This window comes from Salmo salar, chromosome 25 (genome assembly GCF_965601325.2).
Source record: "Salmo salar chromosome 25, fSalSal1, whole genome shotgun sequence".
In the NCBI taxonomy this organism is placed as follows: domain Eukaryota; kingdom Metazoa; phylum Chordata; class Actinopteri; order Salmoniformes; family Salmonidae; genus Salmo; species Salmo salar.
The window spans coordinates 19,876,759-19,898,849 of NC_138315.1; positions in this window are offsets into that span (position 1 = coordinate 19,876,759).

Here is a 22,091-nt window from a genome sequence, read left to right on the forward strand (position 1 = left end):
ATTGGCTTCTATTGGTTGACCTAGCCAACTATAGCTAGGCTACTCATGACACACTAATATATATATATATATATATATATACATATATAGTGTATCATGAGTATGTGGACACCCCTTCAAATTAGTGGATTTGGCTATTTCAGCCACACTCGTTGCTGACAGTTTAGACAAACATTGTCAGTAGAACGGCCTTACTGGATAGCTCAGTGAGCTCACCGTTGTAGGATGCCACCTTTCCAACAAGTCAGTTCATCAAATTTCTGCCCTGTTAGAGCTGCCCCAGTCAACTGTAAGTGCTGTTACTGTGAAGTGGAAACTTCTAAAAGCAACAACGGCTCAGCCGTGAAGTGGTAGGCCACACAAGCTCACAAAAGGGGCCGCCTAGTGCTGAAGCTCGTTGCGTGTAAAAATCGTCTATCCTGGGTTGCAGCACTCACTACAGAGTGAGTTCCAAACTGTCAGCGCAATAGCTGTTCATCGGGAGCTTTATGAAATGGGTTTCCATGGCCGAGCAGCCGCACACAAGCCTAAGATCACCATGCGCAATGCCAAGTGGTGTAAAGCTCACCGCCATTGGAGTCTGGAGTGATGAATCACGCTTCACCATCTCTCAGTCCGATGGATGACTCTGGGTTTGGCGGATGCCAGGAGAATGCTACCTGCCCCAATGCATAGTAATGTAAAGTTTGGTATAGGAGGAATTTAAAATGTTTCATATGAGGCGACAGAACAGAATGTCACCTTTAATTTGAGGTTATTTTCATACCCCGGTAAACTTTAAGTGTTCTTATTGTGAAGTGGAAACACAATAACAACTAGAGTACTATGTGGTCTTACAGGTTGTGATGTACTGGAACAAATTCAAAACTACAAAGGGTTGGTTTCTGGACAGTAACTCATTGTCAAGGCCTTGATATCGCAGCCATCAGATGGGGGAATTAAACCGATTACCCTGCACTTCAGGGCACACATAGATTTCTGTAATCATAGTCTGTAAAAGTCCTTAAATTCAATTATTTATGTGATGTTTTTTCTCTTTTTGTTTGGGGCTGTTTTCATGGTTCGGGCTAGGCCCCTTTGTTCCAGTAAAGGGAAATCTTAATGCTACAGCATACAATGACATTCTAGATGATTATGTGCACAAAGCCCCCATACACAAAGCGAGGTCTGTACAGAAATGGTTTGTCGAGATTGGTGGGGCAGAACTTGACTGGCCTGCACAGAGCCCTGACCTCAACCCCATCAAACACGTTTGGGATGAATTGGAACACCGACTGCAAGCCATGCCTAATCACCCAACATCAGTGATCGACCTCACGAATGCTCTTTTGGCTGAATGGAAGCAAGTCCCCGCAGCAATGTTCCAACATCTAGTGGAAAGCCTTCCCAGAAGAGTGGAGGCTGTTATAGCAGCAAAGGGGGGACCAACTCCATATTAATGCCCATGATTTTGGAATGAGATTTTCGACGAGCAGAAGGCCACATACTTTTGGTCATGTAGCATATTGCTTGTTTGTTTTTTGATTTTGATGCGCTTTAAGATTGTTATGAAAAGCACTATAGAAATGTAATCAAGTATTATTATCATTATACCAAAGATGGTTTATTTAGTTTAGTAGAGCAAAAACCTCTGACGAAGGCCAAGAGGCCGACATGTAAGCTTCAATACAAAAGTGATACTAGCAAAAGCAGTGTGCGAGTTTCTTTTTTCTTTCAACTTACCATGTACCTGCAACGTTACCATTCACCTGCAATGTTATCATGCACCTGCAACGTCACCATGCACCTGCAATGTTACCATGCACGCGCAACAAGATAGCACTGATGTGCGAGTGCATATTTGAAATGTTGAAAGTAAAACACACCAACAGTAGTTGTACTGGTATCAAATACAAATGTTAATTGCAAACAAAAAATCACGTGTCAATGAGAAAACAGAAATCCAATTTGGGTTAATAAAAGGACTTCACCAAAAACAGTAGAAAATGAATACATTAATAGCTATAAACTACATACAAAATATATAAAACATTGTTCTTATTCATGGCCTCTAAAATGGCCATAAGGCATGCCACCCTGGCAGTCACCTCCTAGCTCCCGCCTCCACATCTGGACCGTTCTGGGAGAGGATCCCACAGCTACCCTTACAGCTCACACTCCTTCATGTAGATCCTGAAAAGACATAAGATGAAGATGAAGTACAACAAGCCGATGACCTCATTTCATGATGGCAACTACCTACATTCCGGTTAGCGTTGTGAAACAAAGTAAATAAACACGGAATACGTTGATTCACACTGGTGTCTTATTTGTCTGTCTGTGATCTACTGTTATTGATCACCAGCCCCGAGAGTCAAAATGTTCATTTGAAGGTTTTCACCAAACAGCAAACATCTTACAAGGTACGCTTCCATTTTGTCTGTGTTTGAGCTATAGCTACATGGGGGTATGAAATGAATCCTTATGTTGGTAGGAACAAATCTAGCCTATTGCCAATGTTATCTGATGATGTATGACTTAATGGCAACATCGAATGTCCACCGAGTGACTATATCTTTGCTCATGAAAAATATGATGAAAACACTTGGTTATGTTTCACTATATTGATCACTCCAATAGATTGTATCACTCCACGGCGGAGGGATTCATCCGAGGTGAGGATTTACAGATTCACTCCTGTGTACACCTGTGTCACGGCTGGAGTCCGCCCCTATATAGACCCCATGGCCACGACACACGTTCTTTCATTTTCTCGGTGGACGTCCGTATGGTTTGAAGTACAAACTTTCTGAAGTTCGCTTGGTAGGTAAGTGTAATATCTTGTGTGAAAGTATACTCACTGGCTGTTTGCAGCCTGGAGCAGCTGGCCCTCCTCTTGAGTGCTCCACTCGCTGCACACGGTTGATCTGTATCTTCCGCCCGTGGTTTGTCGTACTTGTGTTTCGTTAGCGTTACACTACGACTCCGTGTGCATCCATTAGTATGGTGGCTCTTGCTGCCACAAACTGTAATTTACCGAACACAACTTGCCGACTTGCTTGTTCTATGTGTGTGTTGTGAATTGCTTTAACATGCTGCTCCCCGCGACATAGGCTCGGGTTCTCTGCTAATTACCCTGCTGGGTTCTTTTCTTGTTCTTTCCCCTGCAGAGTGTAAGAGTATGATGGTGGGCTTTCCACTACGTTGAGACATTAACTCTGGAGTTCCTTAACGGAGTTACTCCATCATATGACTGTTTTTACTGCTTGGATATTAAACCGGCTAGGTAATATTGCAGTTGGCCTAAAACCAAAAAATTGAATCTATTACCTGGTTGCTGTTTTTTTGTCTGCCTGTTATTCCCACGCGTGTCTTCCCTGTTTTTTTGCAGAGGTACTGGGTAATTTATCCCTCACCGGGTACCTATTCCTCCAAACAGGTCACGACATAAGCTCTCCCAGGGCATCCGTGGCCTTGTTGGCTTGGCTGAGCTTATGGCTTCCCTTTGTGACAAGTGTGACAGTGGCATCCCCCTGGGGATCCGCATACCTGGTGTATGCACTGCCTGGGTTTGAGCCACGTGGCGAGGGCGGTGGAGCGCCCCACTAGACGCCTGTTTTGTGTGGTGTTCTCAGAATGCCTGCGCCTGGCGCGATTGGAGGTCATGTGCGAGTGGGTCGGCCAGGTTCGGGCTCAGGCTGGGAACGAGCTCCCTCCCTCAGGAGTGGTGCGCCCAATCCCGTTTGAACGGCTATAACTTCTAGTCCTAGCTACTAAAGCACATAGCTAGCTAGGAAAAGGCACGGCAGGCAGTAGGCTGCAAATCTGTTTTCAAAGCTATAATTTTAAGAACAAAAATGAATTACATTTGAGCACCACTGCAAAAGCTTTGCTATTCACCATCTTGTTGTTTACTTGAAGAGATCTAGGGATCAAAACTTCCCATTCCACTGCATTGTGGCTGTGAAATAAGTGGACAGCGACTTGTACTAGAAGAAAGCTGACATGAGTATAACATCCTGGCATTTACGACACTTGATTTTCCAAAATTCACATACAAATGAACTTAATATTTTCAGATACTGAGGATGCATTATGTGGGCGATTGTGTTTTCTGCTATTGGTTCATTTCGGTAGTGCATCCACATATCTAATAGACAGCTGATTATCAAAGCTGAAATTAGTATGACATCCGGGCATTTAAAGTATACTCGATTTTCGAAATGTCACATACTCAAATGACCTGCTATTTCTGATACAAGTAAGGGAATTTTGACACAGCCGGTGTGTCTGCACAATGAGAGAATAGACTGGAGCAAACTGCCATTGGAAGGGACTGGAGTAGAATGGATCTGGGAGAATTCATGCAGGGCACGGAGCATGCCACAGCACCCATGTCACAGCTCTTCCTCAGAAATAGTGCCTGGTTTTAATTTTGGGTACGATTATAACCAGAGCGATATACAGTACCAGTCAAAAGTTTGGACACACCTACTCATTCAAGGGTTTTTCTTTATTTTTACTATTTTCTACATTGCAAAGTAATGAAGACATCAAAACTATAAAATAACACATATGGAATCATGTAGTAACCAAAAAAGTGTTAAACAAATCTAAATATATTTGAGATTCTTCAAATTGCCACCCTTTGCCTTTGACAGATTGCACACACTTGGCATTCTCTCAACCAGCTTCATGAGGTAGCACCTGAAATGCACCTGGAATGCATTTCAATTAACAGGTGTGCCTTGTTAAAAGTTAACTTGTGGAATTTCTTTCCTTCTTAATGTGTTTGAGCCAATCAGTTGTGTTGTGACAAGGTAGGGGTGGTACACAGAAGATAGCCCTATTTGGTAAAAGACCAAGAACAGCTCAAATAAGCAAACAGAAATGACAGTCCATCATTACTTTAAGACATGAAGGTCAGTCAATCCGGAACATTTCAAGAACTTTTGCATTTTCTTCAAAGTGCAGTCGCAAAAACCATCAAGCGCTATGATGAAACTGGCTCTCATGAGGACCGCCAAAAGGAAAAGAAGACCCAGAGTTACCTCTGCTGCATAGGATAAGTTCATTAGTTATCAGCCTCAGAAATAGCAGCCCAAATAAATGCTTCACAGAGTTCAAGTAACAGACACATTTCAACATCAACTGTTCAGAGGAGACTGCAAAAGAAACCACAAAGAAACCACTACTAAAGGACACCAATAATATGAAGAGACTTGCTTGGGCCAAGAAACACGAGCAATAGACATTAGACCCATGGAAATCTGTACTTTGGTCTGATGAGTCCAAATGTGAGATTTTGGGTTCCAATCGCCGTGTCTTTGTGACTCAGAGTAGGTGAACGGATGATCTCTGCATGTGTGGTTCCCACCGTGAAGCGAGGAGGTGTGATGGTGTGGGGGTGCTTTGTTGGTGACACTGTCTGTGATATATTTAGAATTGAAGGAACAGTTAACCAGCATGGCTACCACAGCATTCTGCAGCGATACGCCATCCCATCTGGTTTGTGCTTAGTGGGACTGTCATTTGTTTTTCAACAGGACAATGACCCAACACACCTCCAGGCTATGTAGCGGCTATTTGACCAAGAAGGAAAGTGATGGAGTGCTGCATCAGATGACCTGGCCTCCACAATCACCCAACCTCAACCCAATTGAGATGATTTGGGATGTTGGACCGCAGCCAACAAGTGCTCAGTATATGTGGAAACTCCTTCCAGACCGTTGGAAAAGCATTCCAGGTACTACATATAAAACCAAAGCCATTTTACCAAGACTTGCTGCTATTAACCCTATCCTTTGAAATGCCCCACTATATTAGCCAAGGCTTATGGCAGCTGTGTGGCACTAGGACAGCTATGCTAGAGGGGTTTTGGGGGGCACAGTTGACAGTAAAGAATGCAGTAATGCACCCCTCTCTCCACAACGCTGCACGGCTCCCATAAAAAACAAGGTGCAGTGCAGATGCCGACACTTACCCTGTTGGGCCAGCTTTATAATAACTCTGGGAATGTCTTTGATCCAGGAGGGGCAATAAAGTGACAGTTTCGGCTGACATTTAGCTAACCAAAGACACACAAACAAGCCCCTCGCTTGGTGCAATTAGTGCTAGTTTTAGGTGCTGGCTTGTGTCGTCGCAAACTTGAACCCCCTTCAAAATAAACTGTGTCCGTGTGTGTCCCCCAAAAAATCGGGCTAGTCCTCTCGACATCTCTTGTGAATATTTTGTTGGATAGTTTGCCTTGTGAACTATGTTAAAACACTTAATAGGCTTCAATAGGCTGACATTTGTTGCTGACATTCCATGTGCCATCATCACAGCTATGAGAGCAATGTGACACATACTGTATGGGTGTCATCATACAGTAGTGACTAACCAAAAGCCAAGGTAATGAACTGTCACTCGAGTCCAAAGCCTGCTGATCCCCTATGTTCCAGTGTTAAGTACACACTGTATATGGCACCCAGCACTGACACTAAACAAGTAAAAGCTCAGAGCAGAAGAATCTGAGGACCACAGCTGGGCTACAGCACACACTTCCCATCCACAGCAGCACGGATGACTCAAACAATACAAGTCAGATGTTCTTCCACTCAGTCTTCTGGACAGCCAGCGCTAAGTGACATGTGACACGTCAGATATGCACCTCACTGAGTAACACGTCAGTAACAGTTATCTAAAGTGTTGTTCTTAAGTTTACAGTACACTTCCATATACACTGAGTAGAAAAAACATTAGGAACACCTTCCTAATATTTAGTTGCACCCATTTTGCCCTCAGAACAGCCTCAATTCGTTGGGGCATGAACTCTACAAGGTGTCGAAAGCGTTCCACAGGGATGCTGGCCCATGTTGACTCAAATGCTTCCCATTGTTGTATCAAGTTGACTGGATGTCCTTTGGGTGGTGGACTATTCTTGATACACACAAACTTTTGAGCATGAAAAACCAAGCAGTGTTGCAGTTCTTGACACTCAAACCGGTGCGCCTGGCACCTTCTACCATACCCCCGTTCAAAGGTACTTAAACTTAGGGCTCGGATCCCACTAGCGGGATCAAAATCGACAACATCCGGTGAAGCTGGAGCGCGCCAAAATCAAATTACAAAATTCTAATATTAAACATTCATGAACATGCAATTGTCTTACATCATTTAAAAGCTTAACTTCTTGTTAATCCAACCGCATTGTCAGATTTCAAAAAGGATTTACAGCGAAAGCATACCATGCGATTATCTGAGGACCGCACCCGGCATCTAAATACTTTTTCAACTAGCACCGGCTTCACAAAAATCACAAATATCGATAAAATAAATCCCTTACCTTTGAAGATCTTCCTCTGTTTGCAATCCCAAGGGTCCCAGCTACACAACGAATGTTCATTTTGTTCGATAAAGTCCTTCTTTATATCCAAAAAGTCTGTTTAGTTGGTGCCATTGATTTCAGTAATCCACTCCTTCAACATGCATACAAAGGAATCCAAAAAGCTACCGGTAAACTTCGTCCAAACAAGTCAAACAATGTTTCTAATAATCCTCAGGTACCCTAATATGTAAATAAATGATAATATTTCAGACGGAAAGAACGGTGTTCAATAGAAAAGGAAAATAATGAAGAGCGAGCCAAAAGTCTACCTGTCCTGATGAGAACACCTTGGATAAACTACAACAACTTGTTCATTTTTCAAGAAACAAGCCTGAAACCCTTTCTAAAGACTGTTGACATCTAGTGGAAGCCATAGGAGCTGCAAACTGGGGCCTATTTTATATATATATATATATATATACATATTTTTTTTGTATATCCCATAGGATAGCATTAAAAGGGCATGTGACCTCAAAAAAAAATATTTCCGGATGGATTTTCCTCGGTTTTTCACCTGCCATATCAGTTCTGTTATACTCAGACATTATTTTAACAGTTATAGAAACTTCAGAGTGTTTTCTATCTAATGCTACCAATTATATGCATATCCTAGCTTCTGGGCCTCAGTAACAGGCAGTTTACTTTGGGCACATCAGTCATCCGGAAATTCAGGATACTGCCCCTAGCCCTAAGAGGTTTTTAAGTCTTGCCCATTCACCTTCTGAATGGCACAAATACACAATCCATGTCTCAATAGAATGAAGACTTAAAATTCCTTCTTTAACCTGTCTCCTACCCTTCATCTACAGTGATTTGAAGTGGATTTAGCAAGTGACATCAATAAGGGATCAGAGGATTCACCTGGTCAGTCTGTCATGGAAAGAGCAGGTGCTGACATGTACTGTAGCCCTATGTGTTTCCTCTATCAAGGTCACTATGCCAAGTTCTCATCTGGCTCCTCTCACTTCTAGCAGAGTTGATCAATCTTTAATCAAATGGACAAGGCTGTTACCTGTTCAGTGGGGCTTTTATGAGTTAGAGGAAATTAATTATTGGTTGTAGAGGCTAGAAAATGTCCTTCTCACCTAAGGAACCATCAATACATCAACAATGTACAGGGAGGGGAGGTAGGGTTGTTGTTTTCATTTAGAGGCATTAAGTGTAAACACGGTAATGGCAGTTGTTTAAGAATATGGAAGTTAATTAATGCCTTTTTATTGGCCCGTACCATACGCCTGGCCCTGAGCAAAGCTCAGAAACCTCAAAGACTCCTGGTGCTTGAGAGAGTGCACAGACCTAGCTGGCATAAGTGGTTATTGAGGCCCATCACTAACACACCGCGTCACTATTGGCCTGATGTGGTGGGGAGAAACCCAGAGACTTTTCCACAATAAACTGCTGTGAGTGAAATAGCGCAGTCCATCCTTGCCCAGCGGGCTCAGACAGACACTCCACAGGCTAGCTTCCCATCCCAGTGGAAAACAAAACAGGAATGTGTTATTTAAAGAGGGCTGCTGTGCTGTGAAGAAACCTTTGGTCTCTCACTAGGGTTGGTTTGTATGGTGGAACTCCGGTGAAGTAGCCTACAAAGTTGCATCAGAAGACATTTAAGAGTCACTCCAACAACCTTGTTGTCCACTGATTCCATAGTTTTTTTCTCCATCCTACTGTACTTAGCTTGGCCTTTACATTGGAGTATTATCCCATCCTTCCATTTACATTAGTTAGGCTTGATAGTAGATTTGATTATATGAATGGGTATACATATGTATTCTTCCCTAACTTGAGCTGAAAGCTTTTGTGTTTGTCTTGTGGTTTTATAAATAAATCAAATCTAGTAAAAGTGTGTCTTGCTTCCCACAAGACATTCAACAGACCTTGCGCAAGCAAGATCAAAATAAACATACAAGCTCCATGTGCATGTCGACAGAGTGGCAGTTGAAGAATGCCTGTTCACGCCACATGGTCCCTCATTTCCTGAACGGTCACAGGCCATATTTCCTCACCCTGGCTGTTTACAGCTCAGGCACAACTATTTTAACACCCCGCCATTCATCAACAAGAAATGAATCTCCAAAGACTGTCAGAAGCAACTATTCATAGGAACGCTGCCATTCCAGAGATAGCCTTTTCTTTCCCAAAATGTTTTTTTTTTTTTTTTTACTCTCAGGATGTTAGGACACTCTCCAGACGACACAAAACCCTTGGTGATTTTTTATTTTTATTTTTTATATCACGCCATATTGTGATTAATACCGTTATGAAGTGATTTGTATTCATTGATGCCATTGTCATTTGAATAAATCTGTCATAATGGTCCTGTGTTAGGCCATAGATTGGAGCTGGGCCATAGCTTTGCCTCTAGGTCTTCCATGAAATGAAATTGTGCACCAATATTGCATTTTAAAAGCCTGTCATATTTAATGAAGTGGCATTTAATATAGACCACATGGATAATTCAATAACTCTGATATTAATAAAGACTTGCTAAAGTGCCCAAATTCAGCATTTTGACATGTCACTGTGTATTTTTTACCCAATTAACATTTTTCAAAGTTTTCACCACCATAGTAAAGCTCTGGTTATTTTGTTACTTTGACAGTCATTTCTGAACATTAGTATTTGTGCCATGCTATTTGTGATTCATTTTAAGGTAAAAAAAACCAACCTGTCCCTCATTTTAAGGTCAACCCTGTTACGTGAACTTGTTTTAACATGGTGAAACTATTCCTTTTAAAATATTTTTTTCAAACGAAACATTGGACATCTTATAGTCAAATCATAGTGTAAAAGTGGGTGAGCTGCCATGTTCTGGTGTTTTGTGATGTAAAACAGAGTGGGTTGGGCCTGTTACACATAGATAGACAGGTTTAGAAATGTTAAACAAATGTGTGTGTGAAGCCTGAATTCAATTGCCCCTCCCTGTTGCACACAACCAGCTTCCATTCCCTCTGTCACAATGGGATTTATGGAACATTTTTATGAAGTTGAACATTTGCCCTTCATGACAGAATGTTACAATTAGGGGAAATCAAGTTTATTTTCACCAAGTTACACTACCCAAAAGGGACTCATTTTGTGGAACAACCCCCCCCCCCCCCCCCCCCCCCCTCCCCAAATGAAGGAACCAGGATGAGGAGGACACTGATGAAGTAAACATACAACTTTAGTATCCGCGGCAAAATAGTTTATCAGGTTGACAGGTCCCATCCGGTGTGTCGTCAGACAGCAGCGAACCCAGACACCTTTCCCATTTGGTAAAGGTCCCTCTCTTCCAGTGGACCAGTTTTGTTGTCAAAAAGTTTCTGCAGATGCATTTTTAGATACCGCTCAGTGGAATGTCAAAGTCTGCAGCTGACGGTCTGATGAGTTTCCTGGCCTGCAGGTTGGAGATCAATGTTTTGGCCGTCAACATCCCCAAGTTCAGTGTCCTCCCGTCTCTATGGCATGTGTTTTAATCAAACAGCCCTACAGAGCACTAGCCAATAGGTTAGGAGCTTCCAACTCCTGCACACATGTAGACACACTATGTTGCACATACTGTGTTTCTAGCATGTTTGACAGCTCAGATAAATCAATGGTAGATAAAGCCTTGTGTCAGATATGAGAATAGTGAACACTGACTACCCACTACTAATACCCCAACAACCAAGTCCACACACTTCTGCACTCACACACACACCATCCTACTGCCTGGGAATGCAGCTACCCCATGAGAATCGTTGAAGTCAGAGTCCAGTTTCTGTTGCTCGTAAAATCCTCCAGCGCGCAGATTTATGGTGCAGAGGTCCTTTTTATAATGTACGACATGCATGACTTACAGTCCTCCCTCTACCCTGCCTGGCGAACAGAAACTCTAAACAGATTCTCTCTGTGTGTATGTGTGTGTGTTTGAAAATGGGAAAGCGAAAAGGTTGGTCTGCCAAAAGCACCAGACAACAGTTACTGAGGGTATAATATATAGTGTTCTGACTTAAGCCCTTCGCCCTGAGGAAATATCCATTTCATTGTCAGCCCTTTCCGCTAGATGTCAAACATACGAGATATAACGAGCAATTCCAATAGCCTGCTATCTATTCACTAATGGATAAGGAAATTATCATTGGAAGTTTTGAAGTCTCCTAGGCTGTATGATATGTAATAATTAGACACTTGTCATGACGTTGCCCTCTTTGAGTACAGGGAGGACAGTTGACCCCCTCCCCCTTGCACCATCCCCCAACCTACCTCCCCCCACCCAGGCCCCGTGTGAAGGGGTTGTAAAATTCTAGAGGAGAATCTCCGGCCACATGGCCCATAGAGAGACACAGGAAATTCTTCCAACTCACAGAATTGGGGAACCGAACGACATTTATGTTCTGGAGAAGGTATAAAAGATTGGTGAAGAATCCAGCTACGAACTGGTCCATTTGGTACAATTTTGTGATACTCAGAAGAGACAATATAGCCATATTACCATAATACTGTTTATATAATAGCCTCAGCTATGGGACTTGCATCTAAATGGTTGTATAAGATGTATTAATAAGGATAAAGCTATTTGTAATACATTGAGATGCTATGTACTGATGTTAATGTGATAGAATGTATTTTCTTTTCAAAGATTAAATCAGTCATCGGCACGCCCCCAGGGACATGGACAGGACAAGGCGTCATGTGACAAGCCTGTTCTATGTTCACGTATAAAACCCCACCTAGAAGTTATTTCTTGAGACCAAGCCTCCACTCCATGACGAGTTGGCCAATAGGTTTGACCACCCAATTCCTCTACTGAAAGTTAAACTTTTAGACTATCGAGACCGACAGAATAAGAACAAGTCTTTGATGTTAATTATTAGTCTGCAGCTAAGTAAATTACATAATTGAATGCGAAGACCAACGAAACATCCATTCTATAACGACATTAATGAATGTCGCTTTGAAAGATCCATTCTAACCGAGAGAGAGAGAGAGAGAGAGAGAGAGAACTCTCCAAAAGAACGACTCTCCAACAAGGATCCCGACGACACACTGAGCGTAAATATATATTGATTGCAATTGTTCCCGAATGAGTGAGCGTTCATGTGCAAAGGATTAGCATTTCAATTGTTAATATTAATGAACTCTGTGTGCCTCCTCAGCTGCCTTTTATGACCCTTTGTTTAACAAGACACCAGCCATGCCTGTTTAGCCCACTAGGACACATTACTCTACCAATTCTTTGTGACGATAATTACTGTTTGTATGCTTTCTGTGAATTACTTAGTTTAGTAAATAAATGATTTTAAGACAATTGATGTATGGATGACTTTAGTAAAGGCTGGATTCGTGCAGATACAACAATTTACGACGTTTGGAATGAGACTGGACGCGAGGTAAAATACACCATTTAAACCAGAAGATAATCGGCCTATACTATAATAGAATAGAATATATAATGTTATAATATAGGAAAGTTTTATATTAGGAAAATTATAACTTCGTAATCTGAATATTTTCCTTGGTGCCCCGATCTCCTAGTTAATTACAATTAAACAATTAATCAGTTTAATCGCGTGATAATAATTACAGGGAGTTAATTTATAAACATGTCTTCAGTTTAATGGTGCCTAAAGAAACGACACACTCTTCGATCTCTGATTGATAGGGATGTGCATCTTTCCATTTCAAGACTATTCGTTACATACAGTGAGGGGAAACAAGTATTTGATCCCCTGCTGATTTTGTAGTGGTAGGTTTATTTGAACAGTGAGAGACAGAATAACAACAAAAAAATCCAGAAAAATGCATGTCAAAAATGTTATAAATTGATTTGCATTTTACTGAGGGAAATAAGTATTTGACCCCTCTGCAAAACATGACTTAGTACTTGGTGGCAAAACCCTTGTTGGCAATCACAGAGGTCAGACGTTTCTTGTAGTTGGCCACCAGGTTTGCACACATCACAGGAGGGATTTTGTCCCACTCCTCTTTGCAGATCTTCTCCAAGTCATTAAGGTTTCGAGGCGGACGTTTGGCAACTCGAACCTTCAGCTCCCTCCACAGATTTTCTATGGGGTTAAGGTCTGGAGACTGGCAAGGCCACTCCAGGACCTTAATGTGCTTCTTCTTGAGCCACTCCTTTGTTGCCTTGGCCGTGTGTTTTGGGTCATTGTCATGCTGGAATACCCATCCACGACCCATTTTCAATGCCCTGGCTGAGGGAAGGAGGTTCTCACCCAAGATTTGACGGTACATGGCCCCGTCCATCGTCCCTTTGATGCGGTGAAGTTGTCCTGTCCCCTTTAGCAGAAAAACACCCCCAAAGCATAATGTTTCCACCTCCATGTTTGACGGTAGGGATGGTGTTCTTGGGGTCATAGGCAGCATTCCTCCTCCTCCAAACACGGCGAGTTGAGTTGATGCCAAAGAGCTCCATTTTGGTCTCATCTGACCACAACACTTTCACCCAGTTGTCCTCTGAATCATTCAGATGTTCATAGGCAAACTTCAGACGGGCATGTATATGTGCTTTCTTGAGCAGGGGGACCTTGCGGGCACTGCAGGATTTCAGTCCTTCACGGCGTAGTGTTACCAATTGTTTTCTTGGTGACTATGGTCCCAGCTTCCTTGAGATCATTGACAAGATCCTCCTGTGTAGTTCTGGGCTGATTCCTCACCGTTCTCATGATCATTGCAACTCCACGAGGTGAGATCTTGCATGGAGCCCCAGGCCGAGGGAGATTGATAGTTATTTTGTGTTTCTTCCATTTGCGAATAATTGCACCAACTGTTGTCACCTTCTCACCAAGCTGCTTGGTGATGGTCTTGTAGCCCATTCCAGCCTTGTGTAGGTCTACAATCTTGTCCCTGACATCCTTGGAGAGCTCTTTGGTCTTGGCCATGGTGGAGAGTTTGGAATCTGATTGATTGCTTCTGTGGACAGGTGTCTTTTTATACAGGTAACAAGCTGAGATTAGGAGCACTCCCTTTAAGAGTGTGCTCCTAATCTCAGTTTGTTACCTGTATAAAAGACACCTGGGAGCCAGAAATCTTTCTGATTGAGAGGGGGTCAAATACTTATCTCCCTCATTAAAATGCAAATCAATTTATAACATTTTTGACATGCGTTTTTCTGGATTTGTTTGTTGTTATTCTGTCTCTCACTGTTCAAATAAACCTACCATTAAAATTATAGACTGATCATTTCTTTGTCAGTGGGCAAACGTACAAAATCAGCAGGGGATCAAATACTTTTTCCCCCTCACTGTATCTATAGATACTGTACATGGGCACCGATACGACATAGAAACGATACGTTTTAGTTTTAAACGATTCGCTAATATTCAGTTTGATTAGAGAATAAATTGTTGCGATTCGGTTCGATGCAATACAATTCTATGCACTAACATCTGTTGCATAAACGCATTTAAATCAAATCAAACTATTTGTCACATGCGCTGAATACAAGTATTTACCGTCAAATGCTTACTTACAAGCCCTTAACCAACAGTGCAGTTCAAGAAGAGTTAAGAAAATATTTACCAAGTAGACTAAAATAAAAAGTAATAATAAAAAGTAACACAATAAGAATAACAATAACAAGGCTATATACAGGGGACACCGGTACCGAGTCAGTGTGCGGTGGTACAGGTTAGTTGAGGTAATTTGTACATGTAGGTGGGGGTGAAGTGACTATGCATAGATAATAAACAGCGAGTAGCAGCAGTGTACAAAAGGGAGGGAGGGAGGGCGGGGTGGGGTGGATCAATGTAAATTGTCCAGTGGCGATTTTATTTCAGCAGTCTTATGGCTTGGGGGTAGAAGCTGTTGAGGAGCCTTTTGGTCCTAGACTTGGCGCTTCGGTACCGCAGTAGCAGAGAACAGTCTATAACTTGGGTGACTGGAGTCTCTGACAATTTTATGGGCTTTCCTCTGACACCACCTATTGTATAAGTCCTGGATGGCAGGGAGCTTGGCCCCAGTGATGTACTGGGCCGTTCGCACTACCCTTTGTAGCGCCTTACAGTCAGATGCCGAGCAGTTTCCATACCAGGCGGTGATTCAACCGGTCAGGAAGCTCTCGATGGTGCAGCTGTAGAACCTTTTGAGGATCTGGGGAACCATGCCAAATTTCATTTTCCATCCTCTAAATTAAAATCTGCTGCTGATGAGCATGAGTTGGGTGTTTCTGAGCTGCATCTGTCTTTTGTACAGTATCAGTCAAAAGTTTGGACACACCTACTCATTCAAGGATTTTTCTTTATTTTTACTATTTTATACATTGTAGAATAATAGTGAAGACATCAAAACCATGAAATAACACACATGGAATCATGTAGTAACCAAAAACGTTTTAAACAAATGTAAATATATTTTACATTTGCGATTCTTCAAAGTAGCCAACCTTTTTCTTGATGACAGCTTTGCACACTCTTGGCATTCTCTCAACCAGCTTCACCTGGAATGCTTTTCCAAGAGTCTTGAAGGAGTTCCCACACATGCTGAGCACTTGTTGGCTGCTTTTCCTTCACTCTGCTGTCCAACTCTGTCAACAATCTCTGACAAGGACATGAGGGGAAACAGAGGGTTAAATACACAACATGTAATGAATGGGATTGGAACCAGGTGTGTAGGAAGACAAGACAAAACCAATGTAAAATTAAAAATGGATCAATGATAGCTAGAAGACCGGTGACGTCGACCGCCGAGCACCACCCGAACAAGGAGGGGCATGGACTTCGGTAGAAGTCGTGACAAACTAATTGCAAACCATCTCAATTGTGTTGAGGTCGGGTGATTGTGGAGGCCAGGTCATCTGATGCAGCACTCCATCACTCTCCTTCTTGGTCAAATAGCCCGTACACAGCCTGTAGGTGTGTTGGATCATTGTCCTGTTGAAAAACAAATGATAGTCCCACTAAGCACAAACCAAATATGATGGCGTATCGCTGCAGAATGCAGTGGTAGCCATGCTGGTTAAGTGTGCCTTGAATTAAAAATAAATCACTAACAGTGTCACCAGCAAAGCACTCCCACACTATCACACATCCTTCTCCATGCTTCACGGTGGGAACAACACATGCAGAGATCATCCGTTCATCGACTCTTCGTCTCACAAAGACACGGCGGTTGGAAACAAAAATCTCTAATTTGGACTCTGCAGGACAGATTTCCACCGGTCTGATGTCCATTGCTCGTGTTTCCTGGCCCAAGCAAGTCTCTTCTTCTTATTGGTGTCCTTTAGTAGTGGTTTCTTTGCAGCAATTCGACCATGAAGGCCTGATTCGCTCAGTCTCCTCTGAACAGTTGATGTTGAGATGTGTCTGTTACTTGAACTCTGAGAAGCATTTATTTGGGCTGCAATTTCTGAGTCTGGTAACTCTAATGGACATATCCTCTGCAGCAGAGGTAACTCTGGGTCTTCCTTTCCTGTGGCGGTCCTCATGAGAGCCAGTTTCATCATAGCGCTTGATGGTTTTTGCGACTGTCAAGTTCTTGAAATGTTCCGCATTGACTGACCTTCATGGCTTAAAGTAATGATGGACTGTCGTTTCTGTTTGCTTATTTCAGCTGTTCTTGCCATAATATTGACTTGGTCTTTTACCAAATAGCCCTATCTTCTATATACCACCCCTACCTTGTCACAACACAACTGATTGGCTCAAACACATTAAGAAGGAAAGAAATTCCACAAATGAACTTTAACAAGGCACACCTGTTAATTGAAATGCATTCCAGGTGACTACCTCATGAAGCTGGTTGAGAGAATGCCAAGAGTGTGCAAATATGTCATCAAGGCAAAGGGTGGCTACTTTGAAGGATCGCAAATATAAAAATTATTTGGATTTGTTTAACACTGTTGGTTACTACATGATTCAATATGTGTTATTTCATAGAATTGATGTCTTCACTATTGTTTTACAATGTAGAAAATAGTACACAAAAAGAAAAACCCTTGAATGAGTAGGTGTGTCCAAACTTTTGACTGGTACTGTATGTCTATGGTGTATGTACTATGTACTGTAGGCACCTGATCTGAGCCATAAAGAAGACTAGGCATCTACCACCCCTATACAACTATCAGATTATGGGGGGCAATGTAACCTATGTTTTTTTTTTTTTGTCCCCCCACTTTAGTTCTGAAATCACCATCACCCACTAATTAATAACTTGTCATTTTTGCAGATTGAGTTTGAGCTAGTAATGTATCAATATTTATTGTTTACAAATTAGCTATTTAGCTATGACATAGCCAATGAATATATAGCACAACTTTGGATTTCACCCCCCCCCCCCCCCCCCCATATCTAAAAATTGAATGGTTTTGACTGTTTGGACATTTTTACAGAGTGATCTTCTCTTCTCGCTTAGGCCATGCAGGGAGCCCTCGCAAAAGTGATTGCTGTCCTTGTCTTGAAATTATCAACTTTATCCTGTGTATATCACAAAATGGCGATTTACACTGATTATTTAAAGCAACACTACCAAAACTATTGCTGCTGTTTTGGGCTCCCGAGTGACACAGCGGTCCGAGGCACTGTATCTCAGTGCTAGAGCCGTCACTACAGACCCTGGTTCGATTCCAGGCTGTATCACAACTGGCTGTAATTGGGAGTCCCGTAGGGCATCGCACAATTGGAACAGCGTCGTCCGGGTTTGGCCCGGGGTAGGCCGTCGTTGTAAATAAGAATTTGTTCTTAACTGACTTGCCTAGTTAAATAAAGGTTCAATAAAAAATAGAGGTTGAACCTGAACAATCACAATAAAATAAATTGTAAGCCCCGTTTAGCAGGCATAGCCAGATGTAAGTTGTCTCCGGTAACTTACTTTTATTCCAGTAAAACAATTTTCAACAGCGCATAGATAACAATAGCCTAGTAAATGGCATAGTTTGTCACTCAACTAATAAAGCATAATATCATGCAGGCTATTTTAGCATTTGAATGCTGACGATGCCGCACAGATGTGCAAGATCAGGAACAGGCCGCCAACCTTGCGATGGTCAGCGCGTGATGCTAGGTACAGTGCGCATTTTGACCAGGCTACTGATATTGCCTGGGGTTGTTCGGCATGCAAAATGACTTGTAGATCAATGACTGTAAACACAGTTGCATGCAGTTCGACACTTAATTAAGGAGAGGACGCATCAGCTGTCGCAAAAGATGAGCAGTGTCTCTGGAAGATATAAATAATATGAGCTAAACATTTTAGTGAATCTGTGATTTGTAACGTTTGAATCGATTTTCTGACCAATGCATGCTGCATTTGGTTCGGTTTGGGGTCTGCGGACCTATGCATTTGAATCTTAAACATTTTAATCTGGGACTGATGCATGTTGGTGAATCGTTACATCCCTACTGATTGCATATACATTTTCCTCTGAGTATGGGGGACTAGGTAAAAGCTGAGTGTAAATGTGAGGGTTCGGTTGTTAGATCAATCTTTATTCACCTACTGCCCATTTCAGCTTGTACAACCATCACCAGACAAAAATGTAGACAGGCTGTATGATATTTGCTAATGCTAGAAGTAAAATAGAAGTTCTCAAACAGGCTTTCCTTTTCCATTCATGCTCAATGTTCCTCACAGACAGTCCCAAAGCTCCTCTCACTGATCGTCTGATTTGGCAACTGCTGCAGCAGTCTGTGCGAGTTGTGGAATGCATTGGTCCAATCAGCCTATCCTCTTGCCCCAACCCCTGGCCCGGATCTGATGTCAGCTACCCAGGAGAAGGCTGTTTATACTCAGTGGGTGCCCAGAGTCAAGGCTTCTGGGACGGGGGCCACAGGCCACAGAGGAGCTCAGAGTGATTTCACAGAGAGACAGAGACCCAGGCCAAGACCTCAGCCAACAAACCACCAGACCAGACCTCCTCTAGGAGAGGAGTGCTCCTCACTCTACCTCCTCAGTCTCCACTCAGTTTCTGACCAACCAGGCACGTGTCAAACAGCACTATTTGTTGTTTACAAGTATGATGTTTCACTTCATTCCACTGGAAAAGATCAGAGTCTTACCCTTCAAATAGACACCAGTTACCCATTGGTTACAGAGTAGTTTGTCTTACTAGGCTGACAAGAAAAAAGCAGTGTTGAAGTATTGTGTTTATGCTGTCTGAATGGTCACTTACTGTAAGCAGAGACATTTCACTCTGCAGGCCAATAACGGACAATAACACAGAATGCGTAAGCAAGTGATGACTCGCCAAAGATTATTGTGCCTAAATCAGAAATATTTCTCAGTCAAACATAATTTGTGTGTTTAAGGGACAGCCTTGGCATTATGACGTCAGCTGTGCATATGCAACATAAACGTTTTATTGTCCCATGCCAAATTGATACTGCTGGCAAAGACGTCAATATCTAGCCCAAACTCAATCATCAGAGACGGCTACAGACAGACCTTAACCAATCACATTTCATTCTCTCATTAAGAGAGGGAGTAGCTGACAAAAACATTGTTTTGTAACTGTGCGATGTTGGTGCAATGGGGTGCAAGGAGGCAGCTTCACGGTGGAAAAAGAAGGAAAGTTGCCAGGTAATGCATTGCACACCTCATTTGCATCTAAATCACTGTTTTAAATATTCATACTGAGGACGGTGATATGGCATTGGCCAGATGAGAGGAGACACTGCTTGCGTCCCAAATGGCAACTTATTCCCTGTATAGAGCCCTGGTCAAAAGTAGTGCACTATATTGGGAATAGGGTACCATTTGGGATGCAACCATACTGTACCACCACTGACTTCATCAGAGCCTTGTCCAAATATATTAAGCGAATGCATTGTGTATTTCTTCAGGGTCATGTTTAGGATCATATTTTTGCATTGTGTATATTTAAGTGCCATAGTTTTTTCTGTCACAGTAGAGACTCAGACTGATGGAATTTAAAGCACACTACTTATCCTTGAAGAAAAAGGTTTCCAGTGTTTTGGTTTTGTGTGTTGAAATTATAGGGTGTGCGATGGAAATTGCACTATTTCAAAAGATTGTCTGGTCTGCTCAGAAGAATGTGATGGGAAGTTAATCATCCTTCTAGAATAGTCCTGTGGTTTTAACTACTGGCTGAGTCATGTTGCTAAATCCGGTATTCATTTATTTTGAGTATTTCTGGAGGGTTTGGATGGTAGAGAGAACATTGAAATTAGTTGGTCCAAATTATACAATGAAATAACTTTTAGCAACTATTGTACATACCGGAGACGGCCTTCACAAGCTAGTTTATGGAAATGGCTGCAAACCATGGTGGAGATTATAGGCTCCAGGATAGAGTTTGGTAAACCCTGGGCTAGTTTATACTCCTCCCCCATCCACTCAGTGCCATAGGGTCAAAACAAAAGGTGAAAGCATACATCAACCTTGCACTTCATGTCAATGGAATGGCATTAAGGAAGACAAAGCAGTCAACATTGTTTATTCACCAGCACATCTCAAGCTAATCCTCACATCCATTGCTTCCTGTCATACAGACAGACCATTATCAATCTACCAATAATATCTATGATCTGATATTTAGGTTTAGCCAGGGGCTAATCGGAGCTGTGACCTTTGCATGTGTGTCAACAGTAGAAATCATCTACTAATGATGGACTGCGTTTTCTTTCTCGCTTTCCTCCATCGGGCGCGTCTTGTCTGGGTCTTTAATCTGGATCGTGTTTATTTTTCCTGAGTGTCCAATTATTGCCTTCACCTGAACTGACAGGAAAGGGTCAAAGACCAATCAGGAAGCCCCCTCCCCTCCTGAGGCCAATCCAAACAAAGTGTCAGCCATGTGAGGGACTGCGTGACCTGCCTCCAACCGTCAACGTGAATGGAATGTAGAAATGAGTCTACCCCCAAAGCCCTCAACTACATGCAATGTGTATGTACACAACAATGAGTTGAATACATGTGCACAATCATACATGTGAAGAATACATTGCCAGTAGCAGTCTTATGGCATGAGCAGCAATGTGAAAGTGATACATAAAGATTACACTGTGTTACCAAGGTGTGAGACACTGAGGTGTGACAGAATAACAACATCAATCTGTCTGCACCGCTTCCACTGAGCTTCAAGCCCACCCACACAGCCCAATATGCCCTTGCTGACATCCTTACAAGTCATGCCCTACCCTGTGTCCTTACAATGAGAAGTGGAAACGTAGTCCCAACCCTTGTTTGCTATGATAGTTATAACATCTCAGGGACCAGGCAATGTGAGCAGGTCCATGGGGTCCATGCATGTGATAAAGTGCCTTGTCGGGAGTCGACACTAGTGATGGGAAGTTCGGCTCTTTTTACTGACCCAGATCATTTCGACTCGTTCAATCAAAAGAACAAATCTTTCGACTCACTTCGTGAATTTTTTATTAACTTATATTTATTCAGGGGAACCCAATTGAGACCGGTGTCTCATTTACAATGGTGCCCTGACGACAATGTGATTCAGTAATGCCCAGAGCATGCACGATCCCCTACCGGTGAACGATGAACTGAAAACTCGAAAGAGTCATGAATCTACAAGCCTCTCGTTCACCATGGAGGGCTTTATTGGTGCTATAATTTGTGACTGAGACGTGTGCTTTAAACAATGTACATTTGTTGATTGCTTGGCATACAGATAAGATAATTTCTTGATACATTTGAAACGAGGTCAAGTTGTGCAGGTTGGAATTTATTGTCATGAATCTTGCGCTTGAGGCATCTCTGCAGTGGTCAATAGCTGGAACAGCCACAGTCATAAAAACAGATTTTAGAGCTCACCCTAACCTTAACCACACTGTTAACCCTAATGCCTAATCCT